At 38.5% G+C, this 26,085-nt stretch overlaps 1 protein-coding gene across 6 annotated transcripts in view; it reads left to right on the top strand.

Annotated features, from left to right (window-relative positions):
• Positions 1-26,085, top strand: part of LOC126457624 (stimulator of interferon genes protein homolog) — a 318,836-nt gene that overhangs the window by 2,935 nt on the left and 289,816 nt on the right. The window contains exon 1 of one of the 6 annotated variants that reach the window (XM_050094088.1): positions 9,587-9,695. The exons of the other annotated variants lie outside the window; for them this stretch is intronic. The gene's annotated coding sequence lies outside the window, so the exon portion shown is untranslated. Of the gene's footprint in view, positions 1-9,586; positions 9,696-26,085 lie in introns of those variants that run through there. 6 annotated transcript variants of the gene reach the window in all.

Below are 26,085 nucleotides of genomic sequence, written 5' to 3'. Positions count from 1 at the left end.
ACATCAGAAAATCCAGCAGGAGATCCTCAAGTGTGTACTAACAGCAAAATATCTTGTGACTCAGAAGATGAATCATCCACATGTCATAATGAAAAGTCAGGAGATCAAGACTCAGTACAAGAAAATGACAGTTCAGGTCCTCCTCAGCCCTCTTCACATCCAGTCAACCCTGAAGCAGACACTCCAAAACGCCGTTCATCCCAATCATCTCAGAAAAACAGAATCAGTCCACATTTTGCTAATCATATTACTTGGCCTACTGACTCCCCTATAAAGGCTGGAAGGAAAAGAGAGTACATACCATATGCGACAACATCCAAACAGTGGCTAGACTGGAACAAATCAAAGGAAGAACTAAAAGCCAACACAGAAGCTGCCAAATGAGCTAGAATAGAACAACGTAAAATGGCAAAACAGACGAATGAGAAAAAAAGAAAAGGAAGGAAACTGTTTCCAGAGGCTGAGAAGGAAAAGCCACCAAAAAAGAAACCTGTAAGAAAAGACAGCTCAGAGTCAGAACCCACCAGTGATGAATGGAGCCCTCGTGAAGACACATCAGAAAATGAGTCTGACTGTAATAAAAACCTTGCTACCACTGAGAAGAGGCATGACATTGGAAGGCCTGCATTCAAAGAAGGAGATTTTGCTTTGATCTTGTTTCCAGGCCAAAAGAATATTAGGCTAAGTATAAATTTCTGTGCACTGTTCAAAGAGTTACCACAGAAGAGGACATTGAGGTAATGGGTTTGAAAAGCTGCGATGAAACAAATACACTGTTCAAGACTGATGAAGATGATATAAGCACTGTTCACTCTTCACAGATTTTAGCAATATTTCCAGAACCCTCTATTATCTCTACAGGAGGCCGGCTGCGTTACAAGTTTCAACGTCCTGTTGATATTGGAAAACTGGAATGAAACTGAGCAGACTTGTGTATAGTCTATTGTTGAGTGTAGGCTACTATGTTATATTGTTTTATTTCATTGAAAAAAATTGTTCAATATGTTAATCATTCATGTAAGTGTGTTAAAATTAAGTTCCCAGATGTAATTATCAATTTAATGTCAGATGATTTTACTTTTGCATATTGATCAACTACTGGACTATGGGCGATCATTTTGTGGAACTGTATGATCAACTATTGGTAATTTCTGACCACTGTAACTGAAATTCAGAAAATGTAGGGAATAAGCATTTCAAGGTTAATTGTATGTATGTCATTCTTCACAGGAAACTTTTCTCTGCGATATGTGTTGTTATCAACTTACTCCTTCAAGTGGATGTTCTATAAAAAATATAAACATAAACTCAAATTGTTAATCGATCAACTATTGGCGGTATCACCCTACTGTGTTTATGAGCGCTACCTATGTATTCATTTCGTGATATAATTTGCAAACGAAGTAGCTTTTTACGTTTTGACGTTCCTTCGTGTAGTAAGCAGACTGCAAAGTGGCGACACTCAATTTATGAACTATTTCTGCGATCACCTTTTTCTTTCATATTTATTTACTACTGCTCTGAAATCTTGGTTGTTATTTTGTTTCATGGTTAAAGTGTGGTAATGGACCCTTCTGCCCCCACCCCGTGTCCGTTAATCTTCGTTGTGGTCACTGCCTGATTTGTAGTTCAACCCGAGGTCTTGGCTAGGTTGGAAGATGACAGTATGGTCCAATACGGAGCTTTTACTGTTTTCTATAGAAACGTAAAAAGAAAGAGGAAAAATGCCTTACCATGTTACAATTCAATTCATGACTGTTTGTTTTCTAATCCTGCAAACTATTCCATGAAAGAAATAACTGAACTTGAAGTTGAATCTGTTGCTTGTCTTTATTTTGTTACAAATGAATTAGTTTTTTGGATATGTATTGTTTTGCGCGAACTTACGTTTTTCTACCCAGACAGGTTTTGCTGATGTGGCTGTAATTTTAGCAAAACATGTCCAGCTTAGATTGTTTGTTCAAAGTGATGATGGTTTGTAAACAGTCAAGTTATTGCTTGCTGAAGCTCTTTAAACATTTAATTTGTGCATGTAACAAAGATACAACCAATGCTCTGTATTTGGTTATGGCACCTCGGCACTGAATATTTTTAGGGGATGCAGTTCTTGTAACCCCACTGCCCCACACACAGTGTTACTATCTAATTACTCCTACTGCACACATGCATATCTATTACCATTTCTGTGTCATTCATGAGCCATTGCTGGACGGACCGTTAAGTTTACAATAATATTACTACAATAAAGCAAATACTGTATTGCAGTGTAAACTAGTATAGAACATGAGGTTAAGCACTGTATTGCAGTAATATTAGAACACAGTGTGGTAAAGTAGCAGAACTGCTGCTGTTTTTATTGCCACGGAGTTGCAGTTCAGGTAGACATAGTGAGTGCTGTGTTGATGATGAACTTCATTTTTCTTTCTGTGGGGCTTATACTTGTCAATGTCAGAACAAGGCAACTGTAAATAGGCTATATTGTCTTTAAACAGACAGAACTCCTAATTTGGAAAAAAAAAAGAAAAAAAAAAAAGGTTTACGGTGATCAGTTTTTTTGTTTGAGGTAATGATCCTCATTATTTTCATTTGCAATAGAAGCACATTCTTGCAGCATGCAGAATGGCGCCACAATAATATACATAGCTGATGTGGCTGTGGAACATTGCATAGTATACTGGTAATAGGTACTGTTCGGATCTTACCCATTTGAATTTCCTCAAGAGGCATAGAACCCATTAACTTGGAACATATATGTTTTGTGTGCTGTCTCCAGGTTCACTTGGTATAAATGAAAAACTGAAGTTGCATATGAACCTCTGTGTTTTCTCTTCATTAATTTTCATCTTGTTCCGAATATAACTTCTGCTTCTTGAGCAGCGTGAACTACATTCTCCCCATTTGAGAACCAAATTGTATCCTCTGTGAACTGCAAGATATGCCCATTGGAGACTGTGTCATTAACAAACATTAAGAACAATAGAGACATTATTATGGATCTCTGTGGCTCACCTTGTTTCAATTTCATTTCACGTGAATCTGCTTCTTGCACTGATACAATCTGTCAACTGTTATTTAGGGAGGATTTGATTTTTTGTAGAGTGCCCCCAATGCCATAAGATTTTTGCTCTGCCACCTCTTGGGGGTATAATCAATTATAAAAGATGTCTAGTACTGCTGGAAGGGTTACCAAACAAAATTTATTCCCCATGACTTGATCCATCACCCCAAGATTTTGTTTCAAAGACTTGGAGACACACTGTAGAAATGGTTCTGTCCACAAGTGCAATTCCAGTGCTACATACTAAGTTCATATGGTAATGCTTAAAATTAAACAAATTCTCAAAATATTACACACTGTCAAAAAATTAATGTAAAAATGGAAAAAGCTATCCAAAATATAAAATTTTGAGTCTGGTTTAACATGATTGTATTTGTATATGTTAGGGCCTGAATAGTATACTGCTTTTTGTGCCAAACTGAGATTTTTTTATATATCTTTGTGAACATCTTTACTTCTTGTATCATGATTTTGATGTATTTATTTTGTATATTTTACTGTTCTTGTTGACAAAGCACATAAGTGGAAAAAATGTATTGACCTAGGCATGGTGATAATCCCCAACTGTTTGAATAAATTTCTCCAAAAGTGTCCATAATGGACTCTACTCATAATTCTAATGACCCTCTTGTGTGCCATAATGATTTTATTTACTTGTAACTGTTTATTTCCAGAATATGCTGTCATATGATGCAATCGAGCAAATGGCAAATGCTGCTGAATTCAGAATTTTTCGTAGGTCAGGGATGTGAACTGACCAGTTTAGTTTGTTGTTAATATGTAATGCCAGAAAGGTGGGAGACTCAGCCCTTAGTATTTTTCACCACATTTTACTTCAACATGCTCAGACGATTGTTGCAGTGTGTTTGGTTTCAGACGTTTCATGCCATACGTACCAACGATCATCTGCCCAATAGAGCATAAAACATGGCTCATTTGAAAAAGCTACCTGTCACTACTCAGTGGACATCCAGTTGTGGTACTAGCATGCAAATTCCAACCTTTGTCACCAATGAACAGCAGTCAGCATGGGTGCTTGAACCAGGCACCTGCTGCAGTGGCCCATATGCAGCAACGTTCACTGAACGATCATTAAGGAGACACTGTTGGTAGCCCCTTGGTTCATCTGGGTGATAAGTTGCTCAACAGTTGCACATCTGCTCACCTGTACACATCTCCACAGCCGTCATTCACCCTTTTCATCTGTGGCCCATGGTACACCATAGTTGCCTTGGTGCTGGATGTGGATAGCGCCATTTTGCTGTGCACAACATACTGTTAACGTGGTGTCATGCAAAAACTGTTTGTGCTGTGAGAAACCAAATGAACTGAGTCTTGTTAACATTGAGGGATGGACCATTAGAAATGAACTGTTATAGAACTTCTTTTTGAATATAGTGGTAGCGGTGTTCTCAAGATTGCAATTGGGTGCTTAGTTGATAATATTGGTTGTGTTGTCAGCAAATAGGGTGAAGTGTGTTTTTCAGCTCATATATCGTGGCAGGACATTGTTAAAGATTAACAGTAGTACGGGACCAAGCACTGAGCCCTATGGTGTCCCACATTTCAGTGTGCCCCACTCAGAGCAGGCAGTTAGCCATTATGGAATTACTCAAAGCTGCTGTATACTTTCTGTCATCTATATGTGGCTCGAGCCACATCCTTGCTTTACCATTTAAGCAATAGCAAGCCATAGTGTCCAGTCTTCCTAACTAGAAAGAGTTTTGTTATCTAAAGAAATGTGTGGAGGGGGGGGGGGGGGGGGAGTATAATAAATTAGCTGCAAACAGTTGTTTTTACAGGCATTTATTTTTCCAAGTTGACATTTCAAGATGCCTGGCATCCCGTCTTCAGTTGTGTACATTTATGTATGTTGCATGAACATTGTATCTTTGCTAATGGTGCTTCAGAATTTTGCAGCGAAATTTCTTAAATACAGCTATTTTAACATTCATACCAGTGTGTTACTCCATAAATATTAACATCATGGAAGCTATAGCTTTCAGTTTAAGCACTAGGAGTGCTGCTGTTGTGTAACGTGATGAGGCTGAAGTATGTATGTGAATCTGGCCTGCTGGTCACCAAAGGTTGGCCATGCCTTCTCTATACCGTTGAATGTTTTAGATACACACTCCAGTCATATTAATGTGACACCTGCCAAAAGCCTGAATAATCACCTTTTTGCAGTGCAGACCACAGCACAACATGTGGAAAGAAAGAAAGTGATGTTCAGGAAGATACCAACAGGAGTGTGGAGCCATGCCAGTTTCAGTGCTGTCACGTGCTGCACTAGGTTTCGTGGTTGAGGATTTGCAGCGTGAAGATCCTAATGCCACAGTAACTTTCGCAGACCATAATGCTCAGACGATTGTTGCAGTGTGTTTGCTTTCAGACGTTTCATGCCATACGTACCAACGATCATCTGCCCAATAGAGCATAAAACATGGCTCGTTTGAAACAGCTACCTGTCACTACTCAGTGGACATCCAGTTGTGGTACTAGCATGCAAATTCCAACCTTTGTCACCAATGAACAGTAGTCAGCATGGGTGCTTGAACCAGGCACCTGCTGCAGTGGCCCATATGCAGCAACGTTCACTGAACGATCATTAAGGAGACACTGTTGGTAGCCCCTTGGTTCATCTGGGTGATAAGTTGCTCAACAGTTGCACATCTGCTCACCTGTACACATCTCCGCAGCCGTCATTCACCCTCTTCATCTTTTCCCATGGTACACCATAGTTGCCTTGGTGCTGGATGTGGATAGCGCCATTTTGCTGTGCACAATATACTGTTAACATGGTGTCATGCAAATACTTTACAAACTTAGCTGTTTCAGAAATGCTTCCACTACTGGCCCAAAAGCCCACAGTCATGCCCTTTTGTACGTCAGATAAATCCATCTGTCTCTGCATTATGACAACTCTTGCACTATTTTCTGCATCCCCAACACACTTTATATACCCTCCACTGCTAGTGCTGCCACCTGCTGTCTGTGAGTGGTTATTGCATGTTAACGTCGAACATAAGTGGTGGTCACATACATGTGACAGGACGATGTAGATCACAAGATTCCAGCTGGTGACATTTTATTGTTTATGGGTTCTAGGAGGTTCACAAGCGAGAGAATGGCCTGTTAAATTAAAATATCCTTTTGAAGTCTCAACTGATTTTTACTAAGAATACTGTGTTTGTTAAAATTCGCCTTCCGAAATTAAGAAAATGATATATTCTCTCAAAAATAAAAGCTCACATGAGTTTGCTAACAAGAGTACTACATATTTGTTCCCATACAATAATCGCAGAGTTTTCTGAAATATGTAGTGCATCACTATTTCAGGGAATCTTCCCAGAGGTATGGATGTATGCCTTTGTAAAATTATCTTCATTAAGAAGGCGATGAGAGAGGCCCACAACTACTGGCCCATTCCAGTGCCGATGTTTTCAAAAATTTTTGAGAAGGTCATTTATTCCTGAGTAATAACCCACCTGAGCAACAACAATATCCTCAGGAAATCACAGTTTGGATTTCAGAAGAGTTGCTTAACTGTGACTGCCATTTTTCACATACTCACCAAATTTTACTAGCATTAAATAACAAAATAATACCAGCTGGTATTTTCTGTGACCAGTCTTAGACATTTGACTATGTGAATCATGATATTCTAGATAAACTGAGGTTTTAAGGAATTGATAGTATAGGAAACCAGTGGATAATGTCATCTTTTAAAGCTGAGCCTTGAAATTTTGTAGGCTTTTTCTGGATAGTTTGCATCTGTTTTAAAGTGTTTGCTAGTTTAGTTTCTTCAGCATCTCCATGACACACTGCCATAGGTCAGACAAACTTCTGACCATTTGTGCTGTCATTCTCTGTATACATTCAAGAACTCCTGTCACTCCTACTTCGTAAGGGTGCCATATACTTAAACAGTACTGTAGGTTGGGTTGTGCGAGTGATTTGTAAGCAATCTCTGTTGTAGATTGACTACATTTCCCTTGTTTTCTACCAACGAACCACAGTCTGCCAACTGTTTTACCAGAGACTAAGCCTATGTGATCATTCCACATGATATCCCTACAAAGTGTTATGCCCAAGCAATTGTAAGAGTAGACTCATTCCATTAGTGACACATTGGTACTATAGGCGTAGGATAATTTTCTTTTTGAAGTACACAGTTATACATTTTGAACATTTAAAGCATGTTGCCAATCTTAACGCCACTTTGCAATCTTATCAAGAGCTGACTGGTTATTTGTGCAGGTTTTCTCAGATATTACTTCAACATGGATAACTGCATCATCTGCAAAAAGTCTGCACTAGTAATATTGTCTGCAAGGTCATTAATATACATCATCAACAACTAGGACCCCAACACACTTCCCATATGAGCATGCTTTTGTTAATAAATATTGGTGTGGTATGCTCCTTGAAACTCAAGAAATACTGCATCTGACTGCCTGGATCCATGGTTTTCAGCATGTTGTGTGAGAAGAGTGCAAGTTGCGTTTCAAATTATTGATGTTTTTGGAATCCATGCTGGTTGCCATGGAAGAGGTCATTCTGTTCGAGATACCTCATTATGTTTGGCTCAGAATATGTTCTAAGATTCTACAAGAAATGGATGTCGGGGATATTGGATGGCAGTTTTGTGAGTCACTTCTGGCACCCTTGTTGATGACAGGTGTGACGCATTTCTTCCAATTATTGTACAAATTTGTTTGTTAGAGAGATCTACAATAAATTATAATTAAAAGATGAGTTAACTTGGGTGCAAATTCAGCATAGGATCTGGTAGGGATTCCGTCAGGCCATGGAGCTTCGTTAGATTGTAGCGAATTCAGCTGTTTCTCAACACTTTTGACACTAATATCTATATCACAAATCTTTGGTGTGGCGTGAGAATTAAACTGGGGTAGTACCCCTGGATTTTCATTTGTAAATGACCATTTGAAAACTGAATTGCTACCCTTGATTTCTGTCCCTATCTCACCCATGAGAATCTGGACAGTAGTTTTAGTAATGTTGACAGACTTTGGGTTTCGTGAGAGGTTGTTCAATAATATTCTGCTATGGTAGTCATTAAACGCATCACACATTGCCCTCTGGGCAGCCAAACACATTTCATTTAGTATCTTCCTTTTCTATAGTCCTATGCTGTGGTTTACACCTTTATGCAGTTGTCATTATTTCTTTAGAAGTTTCTTTATGGTAACTGTGTGTCATGGCGGGTCTCTCCATCATGAACTGATTGATCAAGAGCATAGTCAACTATCCTTTCAATCTGAACTGCAGTTCTTCTACACACTCTTTGCCAGAGCTAATAGTTTAGAGTTTCTTATTGAGATACTACACTAGTGCCTCCTTAATATTTTGCTGAAAATATAAATCCTCCTATTTGTTTTAGTTGCCTTTTGTACTTTGGTAATCATTATTGTTACAACAACTGCCTCATGGTCACTGATATTGGTTTCTACGTGGGTGTCCCCAAAGAAAATCAGTTCACCAATGTATTCCTATCATGAGTAGGTTGCCGACAATCTGTTGTCGGTAGTTCTTTGAGAACACATTTAATAATGTTTCACAGGATGTCTAGTCATGCCAACCACTTACAAAACTATAATTTTCCCAGTTGATTGATGGATGATAAGTCTCCTCCATTGATGACAATATGGTTAGAGGACTTACATTTAGTGAACTTTGGTTTTCACTGACGTTTTTAGATTCATCTGGAGATGAGTCTGGTGGTCGATAGAAGGATCCTAATATAATTTTACGCCCACCATTGATACTGAGCCTTGTGCAGACAATCTCACATGCAGTTTCTGTTTCGTTGGACATAAGTTTTGTGAGGTTTACCAACAGGTGAAGTGAGTCTCACTGGCACAGGTTTAATTTCAATGGGAGGCAGCACCTTGAACTTGGTGGCTAGTGGTATTAGTAGAACACTCAAGATTTCTCTCACGTCCCTGTCTCCCCTGTACAAGGTGCCTAGTCCTGTCACTGACGCACTACTCACTGACAACTGAAAAAGTAGCATTAGATCTCGTGCTTCCTGTAGAGTGGACGGGATGCACAGAAAAGGATAGTACTTGAGGTACCATTGGTATATCTGGCACATGATTCCCAGAAGCTCTTCCAACACACCCATTTGTTTTTACTGCTCTGACAGGTGCAGATAAGGCCACAATTGCCCAATTTGGTCATTTCCTTGCTCTATGCTAAATATATTTATTTATATGAAAAAAGTAAAAAAAAAAAAGTTGATTGACACAGCAGTATTTAGCCATGTATGGCCCTATTGCAGGTTTTGTGCTGTTGCCACACTCCAACATTATAGTTAACCATCCACTGTTGTATGTGGACCCACAGTTGAACGTGAACTTTCAACCACTTAATTTTAAATGTAAAACATTCATCTGTTTTTCTTTTTCACAATGTGTGTAGATATGCCAGATCAGAATAGTATTCCATTGACAAGTGTGAAAACAACACAAGCTTCCTTAGAATGCTTAGGGTAATTACATACCCAGATGTGAACAATAGCTGATGCATACTCCCAAATTCTTGAACTGAGGCGCAGTACATGAACACATGTGAACATTGATGGCCACCAAGTATTCTGCAGGTAATCAAAAAGGTAAATCTCATAAATACGTTGAACATTACCTTTGGACTTAATTGTAGAAATGATCTCTTGAAGAGCTATATGTGGTGTAATTTTCATTGTTGCTCTTGCTGATGATCAGTCAGTAGTGTGTGTGGCTGCAGCAACAGCTTGAAAAGAGTATTTCGTTTCAACTTGTTAGATCATACTGTAGTCCATTGCACAGACAGGGATTGCAGTGTTGCATTTCCAAGCGGCAGTTGCAGTATGCGCGTAGAGGGGCTTTGCACTTGAAGAAAGCATTATCTTGCAAATTACATCTCTAGCTCAGTACTACCATCATCAGTCTTGACAACTTGCAACAGTGGAATAAAAATTTACAAAATAACTTGCTACAATCACGTATAATGCTCAGGTTGGTTACAATGTTTACAGCAGGGTGTTCAGAGAATCCATGACATCAGATGTGCAGAATGAGTCTAAGCTTGACCACCATCATTTATGGCTACAACTTAAGGACTATACGTTGAGCATTAAGTAGGCAGAGTCAAGAAGTTGATTTCAATGTCATCATAATTGCATTGCACTAAGTTATTTGTATGTTCATTTTCAGTCCATCCTGTTACAAGCTCAGGAATATTTTACATAGCAGTCACATGTTGTGAATGTTTTATAGGTGGATCATATGTCTTATTTGAGAGCTCTTTCATGATTCGCATCTATGACTACTTCTGCAGTCTGCATGTTCAGAATATTATAAAAAGGGTAGGTTGCCTCATTGTGTAGATGACTTATTGAGTTGCAGATAGGCAGAACAAAAAGACTGCTACAAAAAAATGGTTCAAATGGCTCTGAGCACTATGGGACTTAACATCCATGATCATCAGTCCCCTAGAACTCAGAACTACTTAAACCTAACTAACCTAAGGACAGCACACAACACCCAGTCATCACGAGGCAGAGAAAATCCTTGACCCCGCCGGGAATTGAACCTGGGAACCCGGGCGCGGGAAGCAAGAACGCTACTGCACGACCACGAGACTGCTACAAACTAAGGTTTTGCCCAAAGTCTTCTTCAGAAAAGATAAAAGCCCACACACACATTCGCACAAGCGAGCACAAATCGCACACACGACAGCTATCTCTGGTCGGAGCAGCCAGAGATAGCGGTCATAATTGTGTGAGGTGTGCTTAATTGTGTGAAGGGTTTGGCCATAAGCTTAGTGTGTAACAGTCTCTTCATTGTGCTTGTGTGTAGCTCTTGATATTCCAACCTGGACTTTCCATTGTTTGATTTTGTTCCCTATATTATTTATTTTTCTTCACCATATTTTCTGCGTCCTTTTGCTGAACCTGATCTTCCAAAAGGATATACCAGTAAGCCACATAACTGCTTTAAAGTAGGTCTCACATTGAAAACTTCTTGCAAGTTTGTGAACCTTTAACAGATAAATTTCATTACGTGGATACTCTGCGCAGTAAAATGTCTTGGTATATGTAGAAAAAAGAATTTAAACCACATTATGGCTTGAAGCATTGAAAACTGGATACTGACTCTTAATTTTGTGTGTCATTAGATTGTTATGGTATAGATCAGAAATAAGCAAAAAAGAAATATGAAGAATTAGAGTAAACCTGCAATAAAGAAGGTTAAAATACTGAGAACTGTACAGAGTATTTTTTTTAAAAAAAAGCTATAGTTCCTTGAAATAATTTCAGTCATTTTCAGACATTGTTGAGTAGAGTGCTGTTTGCGATTAGATGAAGTGACTGATTAGTAAAGGATTTCTGATGTATGTTTTCTGAACACCATACATTGATGACTGTGAGTGTCACTTGAAAAAGGGAACAAGACAATTATTTCACTGAATAACTTCCACTATAAATGTATACAGAAAAAAGTATTTACCAAACAGCAGATATATACACAGACACAAAGAGGAATTGAAAAGATAGGTTCTGGAATCGGAAATCCCTTTATCCAGCAGAAGAGGGGACTGTTTTAGTGGGAATGAGACTAACTGAAATATAATTAATGCTGAATCATTATCCACTTTTGAACCCAAGTTGATTAAATAATGTTGTAGACCTGCCACTGGGAGGTACTAACAAGGGAACCTCCCCATCGCACCCCCCTCAGATTTGGTTATAAGTTGGCACAGTGGATCGGCCTTGAAAAACTGAACACACATAAATCGAGAAAACAGGAAGAAGTTGTGTGGAACTATGAAAAAAATAAGCAAAATATACATACTGAGTAGTCCATGCGCAAGATAGGCAACTTCAACGACAGTATCAGCTCAGGAGCGCCGTGGTCCCGTGGTTAGCGTGAGCAGCTGTGGAGCGAGAGGTCCTTGGTTCAAGTCTTCCCTCGAGAGAAAAGTTTAATTATTTATTTTCAGACAATTATTATCTGGCAAACTCTAATGTTTTCATCACTTTTTGGGAGTGATTATCGCATACACAAGAAAACCTAAATCAGGCAAAGTAGAAGAATCTTTTTACCCAGTCGCCAAGTGTGCAAGCTAGGTGGGTCGACAAAATATTCCTGTCATGTGATGCACACGCCGCCACCAGTGTCGTATAGAATATATCAGACGTGTTTTCCTGTGGAGGAATCGGTTGACCTATGACCTTGCGATCAAATGTTTTTGGTTCCCATTGGAGAGGCACGTCCTTTCGTCTACTAATTGCACGGTTTTGCGGTGCGGTCGCAAAACACAGACACTAAACTTATTACAGTGAACAGAAATGTCAATGAACGAACGGACAGATCATAACTTCGCGAAAATAAAAAAATAAAAATTTTCACTCGAGGGAAGACTTGAACCAAAGACCCCTCGGTCCGCAGCTGCTTACTCTAACCACGGGACCACTGCGCTCCTGTGCTCATACGGTCCTCAATGTTACCTATCTTGTCCATGGACTACTCAGTTTGTATATTTTGCATATTTTTTTCATAGTTCCACACAACTTCTTCCTCTTTTCTCGATTGATCTGTGTTCAGTGTTTCAAGGCCTATCCACTGTGCCAACTTATAACTAAATCTGAGGGGGGTGCGATGGGGAGGTTCCCTTGTAAGCACCATATGTTTTTGATAAATATACCTAAAACCTCTGGGAAAACACAGATTTTCAAACAAAGATTTCTGTTGACATTATGCAGTATTAAAACATTCTTAGAAACAAAGGAACACCAAATATGATAGCAGATGTAATAAGAAACAACTATTTGGAAAAAGAGCATACAGTTACAGTTGTTGATTCACCTCAAAAAGAGGATTGATGAGTCTCCAGTGAGTTTCCCCATACACATCTATATGTGTAACAAATTCTTTTAGCTTTTCATGCATTCAGTATTTTCAGCCACAAAAACCTTGCCTGTTTTCTTCCTCCGTTTTAGATGTAGCTGATGTTAGTATTTTCCGTACAGTCTTCTCACTTCTGAATCAGTGTGTGTGTGTGTGGGGGGGGGGGGGGGGGGGGGGGATGGATTTGGTAAGAGAGCCCCTCATCACATAAGAGGTCCAGGGCCTTCTAGCTGCCCCCCCCTTTCCAAGTCAACATTGTCCCAGCTTTCTTAAAAATGTGTTATTTATGTTTTAGCCTCCATTTAGCAAGAACGTTTCTCAGTTGTCTAGACGTGGTGGGTTACAGTAACTATCATAGCAAATAAATTTGACACTGTAAATTCTCTGTTCAGTGTCATCATCATCATCATCACCACCACCACCACCACGAACATCAGAATTCAACTAGGATGTAGGGATTCATGACCTTCTAGTCTAGTCCCTGTGAAATGGAATTTATCATCATATATTTGTTTGAAGGAAAATTTCTTATAATTTCTTTTGATGTGGCTTGGACAGAATTAGGATCACCTTACTTTGTTTTATAATGTCATAACTGAGGTAAATGGATTAACGGATTAATAAGGAAGAGGCTCAGGTATACGTAAGTGTAGTTAATACTCGACAGACTTTCACCAGGAAACCAGCTTTTTCAAAAAAAAGTAGAAAGTAAGAGGAAAGTTCTGTTGTTAGGTAGTAGCCATGGAAGAGGTGTGAGCCAGATCTTGCAGGAAAAATTTGGTGACAGGTACCAGCTCACAAGCTTTTAAAAGCCCAGTGCATGTCTTAGCCAAATGATAGATGATGAAGGATCATTGTGCAAGGTTTTTACAAAGCAGGATCATGTTGTGATAGTGAGTGGAGTAGGAAACAGTGTTGATAGGGATCAGAGCTAAAATATTAAATGTGACCTGTAAAAAAATAGTACCTACAACGAACCATACAAATGTTGGCTTGGTTTCTACTTTCATGCAGTATGATCGGCCCCAATTGAACAGCTGTGTCAGGAGGGTCAATATGGAGTTAAATCAGCTGCTTCGGGTGACTACTTTGTCAGGCATGGGTTTGATTCCCGTTGATTCTTTTGGTAGGTGAGACTCACAAGGCATGGCCTGCATCTTGGTAGGAATGGGATGGGCAAATTGGCTGGGGTGATAGCAAAGTATTTAAGGGGGGGGGGGGCACTGAAACTCATGGGAGTATCTCTTTTTTTTTGGGCTAAGATCAGTGTCCAATGATTTAATACTGAATGAAATTAAGCTTACTGAGAAGCTCAGACAGTCCGGTGCTAGATATGTTAAAATATCACAAGATTCACATAAAAATACAGTGAAAAATAATATTAATATATCACAGGAGCCTCGTGAAAGTACAGTGAAAAATAATGTTACCATTGAATAACCAAATATCATGCACTGGAATTTTTTGTGACCTCTCAAAGGGTTTTATCTGTGTGAACTGTGAAATTCTTCTAGATAAGCATAAGTATTATGGTATGACTGGGACAGCTCACAAATAGTTTAATTCATATTTAACTGGAAGTATGCAGAAGTACAGTACAGATAATCTGTAAAAATCAACAGAGTCCTCTAACTGGGGAGGTATCAAGAATGATGTCCTACAGAGTTTAGACTTGGGTCCCTTAATGCTCAAAATATATATTCTCTCCAGTCATGAAGATGCAAAGCTAGCTCTTTTTGCTGATGATAAAAGTATATTAATCACACCCAGCAAACAAAAATTTGCTGAGGAAATTGTGAATAATGTCTTTCAGAAAATTATTAAGTGGTTCTCTGCAAATTGACTCTCACTAAAATTTGAGAAAACACAGTGTATACAGTTCTGTGCAGTAAATGGCAGAACACCGTTGATAAATATAGACTTTGAACTGGAGTCTGTTGCTAAGGCAGAATATTCAAAATTTCTGAATGTGTGCAGTGATGAGAAATTGAGTTGGAAGAAATACATTGATGATCTGCTGAAACGTTAAGGTTCAGCTACTTTGCTATTAAGGTTATTGCAAATTTTGGTGGTAAACATATTACTAAATTAGCCTACTATGCCTATTTTCATTCACTGCTTTCATATGGCTTCTTATTTTGGGGTAATTCATCATTAAGGAAAAAAAGTATTCATTGCACAAAAGCATGTAATCAAAATAATAACTATAGCTCACCCAAGATCACCTTGCAGACGTTTATTTAAGGAACCCGGGATATTCACAGCGCCTTTGCAATACGCATATTCACTTATGAACTTGTTATTAATAACCCATCCCAATTCAAAAATAATAGCAAAGTGCATAGCTAAAACACTAGAAGAAAGGTTTATCTTCACTCTTCTGGGTTAAATCTGACTTTGGCACAGAAAGGGATGAATTATGCTGCAAAACACACACACACACACACACACACACACACACACACACACAAAATTATATCGTGTAAAAAAAGCGAAGTTAAACTGACACGTTCCATATCATTACGAAATAACATACACATGATCTATGGAACAAGCATTAATGCAGTGATATTTATAGATGTTTCAGATCTTAATTAAGCAAAAATGGAAACATGACAGCATAAAATGGCTTCCAAGCATTATGCATTGTACCACAGGGAACTACTCAAAGAAACAAATAAAAGGTGATGAACGTTCTCAGTAAATTGGCAAGTTAAGACCTACAAATTCATATGCACGGAAGTAAGTTTATTGCATGGACAAAGATGTTGAAATAAAGAAACTCTCATGATCTCTCATGGTAATGATTATGACTAGAGTAAGGAAAACTAAAACCAAAAGAAGGGCAAAATAAGGGAGCAGAAGCAGAAGGAAAGAGAACAGATGGCCAAGAAAAACAGTAATGAGTGACATGAATTATGGAAACAGTTGAATGAATTAGGGTACAGATAAGACAATTGGTCAATGAAGACCACCGTAACAGTGATTTGAAAGAGGTTACTGAAAACAGATTCTTGGCTGACAGGGATGAACCTTTTTTGTGGTAAATGGAAGTGAACCGTATGTTGAACAGTTTACTAAACCATGCTTGTCTGTGCACAAAAATCTGTTATTAAGGAAACACACAAATATCTGCTGTTGTGCTATAAATTTATTGGATCAAATAACTATTTGCTGAAATTGATTACCTATTTGTTCAAATTAATGAACAGAATATTGTGATCATGCTAGTATAGGGCCCCAAACACTTGCACATTGTGAATGCTTTTAGCGATACCTCTGTTAGTATTTAAGATATATCTTACTGTTGATGTTGGAATATATGTATGTAGATAGCTCCATTGTTCATGACAGAAGCTGTGGAAATATGGTGGATATCTAAAAACAGTGTGGTAACAGGCATCAGTAACATGTCTCATTTTATGACAGAGACAGAAGAATTAACAGCTCATGTCACATTTCCAGTTCGAGACTAATATTGCCTTAAGCAGTGTATGCAAAGAAACTTTCTGTATATTGATGTGAAATATTACACTCACAAGAAGTTATATGCTTTGACAAATTTTAGCTGCACAAAAGTTGTTGGTGTTTGCAAGATTTGATACGTATTTGCCAAAAAATGTTATGAGTCATGCATTACTTACTGTAGATGTAGATAGTAAGAAGACGAGTGTTTGACAGATAACAGATGGCATTTACACAAATGAGATGTTATTATTTGTGATTGACTTCAATACTTAATAGGTTGTGTACCTGATTGCCAGTGACTTGTGTTTTAATCACTAACTGGAAGAAGGATAAATTGATTTAACATATGAATTTGTTTAAAACATTCTTTCTTTACCAACAAATAGTAAAGTCCAGCTGTCATATGTTCTGTGTAAGAGTGGCAGTGGCTTCAGTTTTATTTTTATTATTACTCTTTTTAATCTCAGTTTACGTAGGCTTGCTGAAGTGTTTGCAAGTCTGAGACTTAATTTAGACCTTGTGTATAAATAGATGAAAGCAATAGGTAAGGAAGTATTTAGTTTACTATTATGTGGACAGTGCAGAGAGATTTGTGAGATAAAGTTAGTAGGTATGTTGCTTTGGATTAGAGAGGTTGGAAATGACTCAATTCAGTTACAGTCTTGAGAAGAGACTAAGGAAAATTGTTGTGAGAAAGTTTTATAAATTTATGTAGTAGGGTATGGAATGTCCATATAATGTGCGATACATTTTCTTGCAAGATGGAGGGACATGTGAAACCCAGACTGGATTCACATACCAGATCTGTACTAGCAGTCATTGGTTATTTTATTTTATTTACATTCCTTTTTGCATGTAGTCATCAAATGATGGTCTTTGCAAACAGCATACTGTTACAGAGGTATAGTAATATCATATTTGTATACAAACATTTAGTAAATAACATATTTAATTAATTACACTGAAGAGCCAAAGTAACTGGTACAAGTGCATAATATCATGTAGGGCCCCCGCAGTCGCACAGAAGTGTCGCAACATGATGTAGCGTGCCTTCAACTAATGTCTAGAGTAGTGCTGAAGGAAATTGACACCATGAATCCTGCAGGGCTGTCCATAAATCCGTAAATGTATAAGGGGTTGGAAATCTCTTTGAACAGCACATTGCGAGGCATCCAAGATATGTTCAATAATGCTCATGTGTGGAGAGTTTGGTGCCCAGCGGAAGTGTTTAAACACAGAAGAGTGTTCTTGGAGCCACTCTGTTTCAATTCTGGATGAGTGGAGTGTCGCATTGTCCTTCTGGAATTGCCCAAGTCCGTCAGAATGGACAAGGAACATGAATGGATGCAGGTGATCAGACAGGATGCTTATGTACATGTTACATGTCAGAGTCATATCTAGACATATCAGAGGTCCCACATCACTCCAACTGCACCCCTCCCCCCCTCCCCCCCCCCCCCCCCCCCCCATTACAGACAGAGCCTCCACTAGCTTGAACAGTCCCCTGCTGACATGTAGGGTCCATGGATTCATGAGGTTGTCACCATACCCATGCACATCCATCTGCTCAATACAATTTGATACGAGACTCATCTGACCAGGCAACATGTTTCCAGTCATCAACAGTCCAATGTCCATGTTGATGGGCCCAGGCGAGGCATGAAGCTTTGTGTCATGCAGGGTACACGAGTGGGCCTTTTGTTCCAAAAGTTCATATGAATGATGTTTCATTGAATGGTTCGTACACAGACACTTTTTGATGGCCCTGCATTGAAATATGCAGCAATTTGCAGAACGGTTGCACTTCTGTCCCACTGAATGATTCTCTGCAATTGTCATTGGTCGTGTTATTGCAGGATGTTTTCCCGGCTGCAGAAATGTTGGAGATTTGATGTTTTACCAGATTCCTGACATTCACGGTACACTCACGAAATGGTCGTATGGGAAGATCCCCACTTTATCGCTACCTCAGAGATGCTGTGTCCCATTACTCATGCACTGATTATAACACCATGTTCAAACTCACTTAAATCTTGATAGCCTGTCATTGTAGCAGCAATAACTGATGTAACAACAGCATCAGACACTTATGGTCTTATATAGGTGTAGCTGACCACAGCACTGTATTGTGGCTGTTTACATATCTCTGTATTTGAATATGATTGCCTATACCAGTTTCTTTGGTGCTTCTGTGTACTTAAATACATAATAGATACAGCTTGGAATTCTTTCAGTAAATATAGGGATTTATTTACAAGAAAAGTTTTTTATTTTGTTTTTAAATGGATCATCAGTATGTGCTGTGCACAGGCCAGACTGGGTAAGGCATTTTAGTGGTTATCAACACTCTTGTGGGGAACTTGCAGGTGTAGTCCCCTACATATCCCTCAAGGGTGCTGACAATGTGGGTAGAACAAAGTTTATGTAATTTATACATGGGTAATGTACATGGTGTTGTTCTTTTGGGGTAATTGACAGTTGCAAGAACAGGAAGAATGTCCAGTTGCAGAATACAAATGATTATCGCATCATGGGTGAGAAATTTCTTATCTGTAGCTGCCATAACCACGCTGGGACAAACTAGCATGAGGACTAGGAGGAGAAGGAAGAAGAACTGACACATTAGGAATATGGTGCAGACTACAAACTGGGGACCCTGGGATACCTGTAATAATGGCACTGCATCAGTTAGTTGCTGGAAGAAATGCAATTTTAATTATACACATGTCAATGCTTCTCTTGGCTTACCCTTATAGACCTATCAGACGTTGGTGAAAGATCTTAGCAATAGTTGCATCTCCAGTTCTTTAGAACTACCCAAAGGAGGTAGTACAAAGAGAGTAGAAAATTTTGTAGAAGTTATTGCAGTATGTGAATGTTCATTTAGTGAATATTTCTAAATAGATCTACCCAAAAAGTCAGTTATTACAAATTGCTTTGGCCTTTTGAAGTATTGTAGCTAGATCATCACAAGTGACTTGTGGGCTGTAAGTATTTGTACAAAATTTACTCACACAATAACTCAAACCATCATGGTTAGAAAGGAGAGAATTTTTCTCATTGAGTTAGTGTCATCTGAATTTTGTTGAAAATTACATCAGAAAACAGAAATATGGAAATGCAGGCTTGGCTGGTATGTGAACTCACACAGGCAGTTGTGGACTATTGGTCCCAGCTAACCAAGAAACTGTGAAGGTATGACCTGTAAAGAAAGCAACTTCACAAGCAGTGTTGTAATTCATTAGTAGTGAAGTCTAACTGCAGTGAGCTTCAGCTGTTTGCTTTGCTTGCTCCATTTGTAGGTGAGAGGTTTAGGGTGGTCATTAGCGGAGCCATGGCACACGTGACTCGTATTGGCAACCCCGGGTTAATTACACATTTGTCTGTCTGCACAGTCACTTGTGTAGCACCCCTGACCATTTGTCACATTCATTTCTGTTCCATATTTTTTAACATTTAATACCGTGTGTAAAATCTACTGCTAATGGGATGATCTTTTGCAGCACACCCGCAATTTCATTTTCGATGACAGTGGTTCCATAATAAGGAGAAATTGATGACACTATTTTGGGACACAGGGTGACATTGTCTATCGCAGTGGGTATCGTGGTCAAGAAAGTAGAGTATTCTTCTCTCTAGCTACTATCCCTCCACCTGCTAGCTTCGGAGAAAGGCACCATGAAGCTAAGCTCGGTATGTGGACCCTTTGTTCTTTCAGCTTGCTCTGCCTCATTGGTTAATGGAAGCTAGTCAGTAAGTAAATTAATAAAACCTTACATTTTGTTCACTAACATAGTCCTCTTCACAAAAATAAAAGTTTAAAAGTAAAAGGCCTGATATTTGAATTAACCACCTTGTGAACAAAGTTTGGTAAAAAGACTTTAAACACAGATTAATAAGATCTGTGGGTTCATGCACACTGTCGGTGAAGAGAATAGACAGATAGTAAAAAAAAAGGTGACACAAACATTATATTCTAAGTGAATTCTTTTCACTTCCGTTTGGTGCTATTTTTTATCCAACCTTACCATTTTTTGGTATGCAGGTGTTGCTGTCAGAGAAGATTATTTCACCAATGCATTATATACTATGGCTAAATTTGGAATACAACTCACACTAGCTAATAACCAGTATCAGGTGTTAAATGTTAAGAATCAAGTTGAAGATTTTGGTATGATTTTGCACTTCTTCCTTGCAGATGCCTATGTAACAGTGCGATAACATGCCTTCTGATATTCCTGAAGCTACTTTTAAGTCTGAACGTTTTTCTCCATTAAGAACATCAGATTCTTAGAAACTGTCAGATCCAGTCACAGAGTAGGTCTGATACCCTGTGCTCATTTTTTGTTTGGTGCAGAACCACACAAGATTCTGAAATTCAAAAAACATAGCATCAGCTTGGGCACTGGTATCTAATGGCTTCTGGGTCTCATGGATGAACAGAGAAAACTGGGTGTCAGAAGTTCACTATTTGTGGAATCTGTGTTGACATACAATGGAAATTTTCAGTCTCCAAAAATTTCTTTAATACGCAAGCATAAGGTGTAATGCAAAATTTTGCAACATATTGACAGTAGCAATATATGCTTATAGTTTTATACTTACTTTTGATGAATTTGTGAAAAGATTAACGGTCTGGACACTTTTCCAATCCTTTGGAATACTTCATTTCTCTATTGAGCAAGTTCTTTCACATTCTCCATGTAGGACGTATAGTTATTTCATTGGGTCCTGTCACCTTTATTGTTGCTGAGTCAATTTAGTTGATTTTCAGCTCTGCAGTCATTTTCATATATCATTTTGTTGTTTGTGCTGCAATTGAGAGGAGTAAGTGTAGTACTATCACCCTCAGTGAAACTGTTTCTGGCAATGGAATTTAGTCTGTAACCCTTAATTACACTGCCTCAGTGGCCATTAAGAGAGGGAATAGATAGATGTGATTCATTTTCTGTCAGTTTAGTAGATAGAATTTTACCTTCACTTTCATTGAACACTTCATGCATGGGTGTCCGTACATGCATTTGGGCATTTTTGAAAAGTCCTTTCCATTTTTGAAGTGACTTTCTGACACGGCTGTTAAACCATGACAGGTCTTTACCATCCCTCACAAATTTACTTGTCACTTACTTGTGTAGGATGTCCCGGGAGGAATGGTCAGTGTTCAGTGATATGACAGGATTGCTCATCTGAAGCAAAAACCTTCATCTGGTATTCTGAGTGGTTTCAGAGATGTTGTTGTTGTGGTCTTCAGTTCAAAGACTGGTTTGATGCAGCTCTCCATGCTACTCTATGCTGTGCAAGATTCTTCATCTCCAAGTAACTACTGCAACCTACATCCTTCTTAATCCACTTAGTGTATTCAACTCTTGGTCTCCTCCTACAATTTTTACCCTTCGCACTGCCCTCCAATACTAAATTGGTGATCCCCTGATGCCTCGGAACATGTCCTACCAACCGATCCCTTCTTCTAGTCAAGTTGCGCCAAACATTTCTCTTCTCTCCAATTCTGTTTAGTACCTTCTTATTAGTTACATGATCTACCCATTTAATTTTCAGCATTCTTCTGTAGCACCACATTTTGAAAGCTTCTATTCTCTTCTTGTCTAAACTATTTATCGTCCATGTTTCTCTTCCATACATGGCTATACTCCATACAAATACTTTCAGAAACGACTTCCTAACACTTAAATCTATACTCAATGTTAACAAATTTCTCTTCTTCAGAAACGCTTTCGTTGCCATTGCCAGTCTACATTTTATATCATGTCAACTTCGACCATCATCAGTTATTTTGCTCCCCAAAGAGCAAAACTTATCACTTATCTACTTCTTTAAGTGTCTGATTTCATAATCTAATTCCCTCAGCATCACCTGATTTAATTTGACTATATTCCATTATCCTCTTTTTAGTTTTGTTGATGTTCATCTTATATCCTCCTCTCAAGACACTGTCCATTCTGCTCAACTGCTCTTCCAGGTCTTTTGCTGTCTCTGAAAGAATTACAATGTCATCGGCAAACTTCAAAGTTTTTATTTCTCCTCCTTGGATTTTAATTGCTATTCCAAATTCTTCTTTTGTTTCCTTTACTGCTTGCTCAATATACAGATTGAATAACATCGGGGATAGGCTACAACCCTGTCTCACTCCCTTCCTGACCACTGCTTCTCTTTCATGCCCCTCGACTCGTAAAACTGTCATCTGGTTTCTGTAAAAAATGTAGATGGCCCATTGCTCCCTGTATTTTACCTGTGCCAGTTTCAAAATTTGAAAGAGAGTGTTCCAGTCAACATTGTAAGAAGCTTCCTCTAAGTCTACAAATGCTAGAAATGTAGGTTTCCATTTCCTTAATCTATCCTGTAAGATAAATCGTAGGGTGAGTATTGCCTCACATATTCTTCTTGAAGTCTGAGGGTATTTCAGATCTTGCTTACCAGATGGTAGAGTTTTGTCAGAGCTATCAGTAGTTCTAATGGAATATTGTCTACTCCCGGGGCCTTGTTTCGACTTACATTTGTCAGTGTTCCGTCAAATTCATCACACAGTCATCGAGTCATCATCATCTACGTCCTCTTCCATATCCATAATATTGCCCTCAAGTACATCACCATTGTGTAGAACCTCTATATACTCCTTCCACCTTTCTGCTTTCCCTTCTTTGCTTAGAACTGGTTTTCCACCTGAGCTCTTGATATTCATACAAGCGGTTGTCTTTTCTGCAGAGGTCTCTTTAATTTTCCTGTAGGCAGTATCTATCTTACCCACTAGTGATATATGCCTCTACATCCTTACATTTGTCAGAGATAGAACTCATTTAATGTACACTTGTTTTTGGGTAAAGTATGCTGCTGCTGCACTCACTAGGGAAAGCACAGAGGCACTTGGACAAACAACGCAATGTGTTTTTTCAAGAGTGCACAAATGCGTTGAGATTGATGTGAGATATTGAAACAGCTATTGTGAACTTAATGTGGTATGTATGATGATGAGTAGAGGTGAATACATTAAAAACGCATATTTTTCTATTCATACTGTGTAAAATGCATGTTTTAATGTTTACTAACTGTTGCACATATGTAAGCCCAATAGTGTATTGAATAATACAGAAAATAAATAACAATGTACATTAGATGTGTTCTATCTTGGAAACCATTGGCGTAGGCCAAAAGTCCATATGAAGTTTTTGATTAAAATCACTTGTCCCTCAGTACTGACCATTCCTCCTGACACCTTGTATAACATCTATTGCACAATAGTCATGAATTTTGTCCATTTATACTTGCTGTTGTAGTCTTAGATACAAATTATTGATATTGGCAGCTTAGCTGATCTGAGATCTGTTTCTTGCCACAAGTAATATGCAGAAATATTGTACTGCCTTTCTTTTAACATGCAGAAACAACCTTATGAGAACTGATTTCCTAATCTGATTCAAAAAGCTTGGGTCTGTTCGTAACTAGGAGATTTAAGATGTTATCCTGATGACTCAGTTCTGTGACTGACTGTTCGAGGTAATTTTTAGATAATACATTTTGAACTATATCACAGAAATCTCTGTCCTTACCACCTGCCATAATGTTATGGTTTCCCATCATATTGCCGGTAAATCAAATCTCCCCGTAATATTACAATTTGATCAAGAAATTTTCATGGAGCCTTTTGCGAGTACTCCCTGTAACGTTCCACCACTATAGCTCCTGAAGCAGAGGCTCTGTAAAAGCTCCTGCTTACTATGATTGATCCACCTCTTAAACTTATCTTCACCTCCTGTTCTGATCTTACTAAATATTATCATGTTATTTACTGCTGTAAACACACCTTCACCAGTGGCATCCAGCCTATTTTTCTGAAAAACACAGTGATTGGGATTTAAGATTTTGTCACTATTAAATGCAGGTGGATATTATTACCATTAATTTGCAAAACAGTTTCTGGGGCCTTTCTGTACAAGACCCAGGAGTAACTGACACTATTTTTTCTTTTTGTGATCTGTAATGCTCAATGCTAGCACCTTCACACCTGTAGAGGGCTCTCTCTCTCTCTCTCTCTCTCTCTCTCTCTCTCCCCCCCCCCTCTCCCCCTCTATCTATCTATCTCTCAAGAAGAAGAAGAAGAAGAAGAAGAAGAAAAAGAAAAGAAAGAACTCCTTTGCATATGAATGCTGCATGCATTCTGTTATTGTATCGGCTTCCTACATGTAGTGCTCACCTGGCCAATTAAAGGGGTTGAGGGTGTTCTAAATTCCCCAATTGATTGTGGAGACAAAGAAATTCACATCCCTGATTGTCATGGAATCATTTGAGCCTTTGGTTCAAACTTTCCACTTGGCTCCACACTGGAGGACTGCGATCTGTTCTTCAGATGATACCACAAACACTAGCTTGGCTTCCTCCACACAGGAGAAGCTAGCTGTATTCACCAAATATGCCAGCCACATGTAGGAACTGAATTTTGTGAATCCAAGCAGCAGATGTCTGTGATTTGTAGCCAGTTGCACCTGGTTTGTTTAGTATCGACAATCAGACTCCTATCAGAAGTTTAGATGGTGTTTTCCCAATAATTCTGTGATATATTGAATTTGTGGCAAGCTGAACTGGTGGTATTACTATACCATGCACAAGGGCTATTAATTCTAAGCTTAGCAGCGATTTTAACCAAAATAGAATTGATCCTCTAAGTGTCTCCATTGGCTCTAGAGCATGCTGTCATAATTAAAATATGTTCAGTTCCCTCTGTAATGCAGCACTCCTTGAATTCTTGAGAAGTAAACAAGCCTCTGTATCAACAATAACTTGGACTGGATTCCCAATATCAATATGAGCTGCTTGATAAGTATATAATGGCTCACTTTCTTTGAATATGAAATGTAGGAAACCTTTCTTCTTTCCTGGTTTCTTATTCACAATTAAACATTTTACACAATTGGAGACCACTCTTTTCGCCTTGTAATTCAAATCTGGCACACAATAATTTTGATTTAGTTCATACTCAGTTTGTTTAACTGTGTAATGACCTTTCTCATGCGCAAGCTTTATGATTTCACATTGCATAGTGCATGGAACCAGTGAAGTCTCTTTTCCATCATATATGTTGAAAAGAATTCCATCTCCCATTAAAAAGATTTCATAAGGCAATTCTCTGAGAATGCTGTTGATTGGTGCCAAACCACCATCTTTCTCTTGAGCTTTCCTGATTCTAGCTATTAAACTATCTGCAAAAGCAAATGGTATGTTCACACGACAATTTCATACGTTTACATGTTTCATTCTAGAATCAGGTTGGTGTTCGATTGTGTAGGAATACTCTTTTAAGACTAAAGCCCATCTTGCTATTCCTGGTAACAAGTTCTTCTTATCCATAGTCTTTTGGAATGTAGCACACTTTGTTACAATTTTAAAATGTGTTTCTAGTAAATATACCCAGAATTTCCTTCAGGCATTAACAATAATTAAAACTTCAAGCTCATAGCTACTGTATTTTTTCCCTTGATGTGGTGGTGTTTTACTCACGTACAAGACTGGATAGAACTTGTCATCATCTGGAGATTTTTGTTATAACACAGCTCCAAAACCTTCTTTGCTTGTGTCTGCGTAATTCAGTTTTTTGCATTTTTGGCTGTAGATTTTTTAAAACTGGATGTGATGAAA

Source organism: Schistocerca serialis, chromosome 2 (assembly GCF_023864345.2).
Source record: "Schistocerca serialis cubense isolate TAMUIC-IGC-003099 chromosome 2, iqSchSeri2.2, whole genome shotgun sequence".
Lineage (NCBI taxonomy): Eukaryota > Metazoa > Arthropoda > Insecta > Orthoptera > Acrididae > Schistocerca > Schistocerca serialis.
This window is presented reverse-complemented; position numbering and strand designations above follow the sequence as displayed.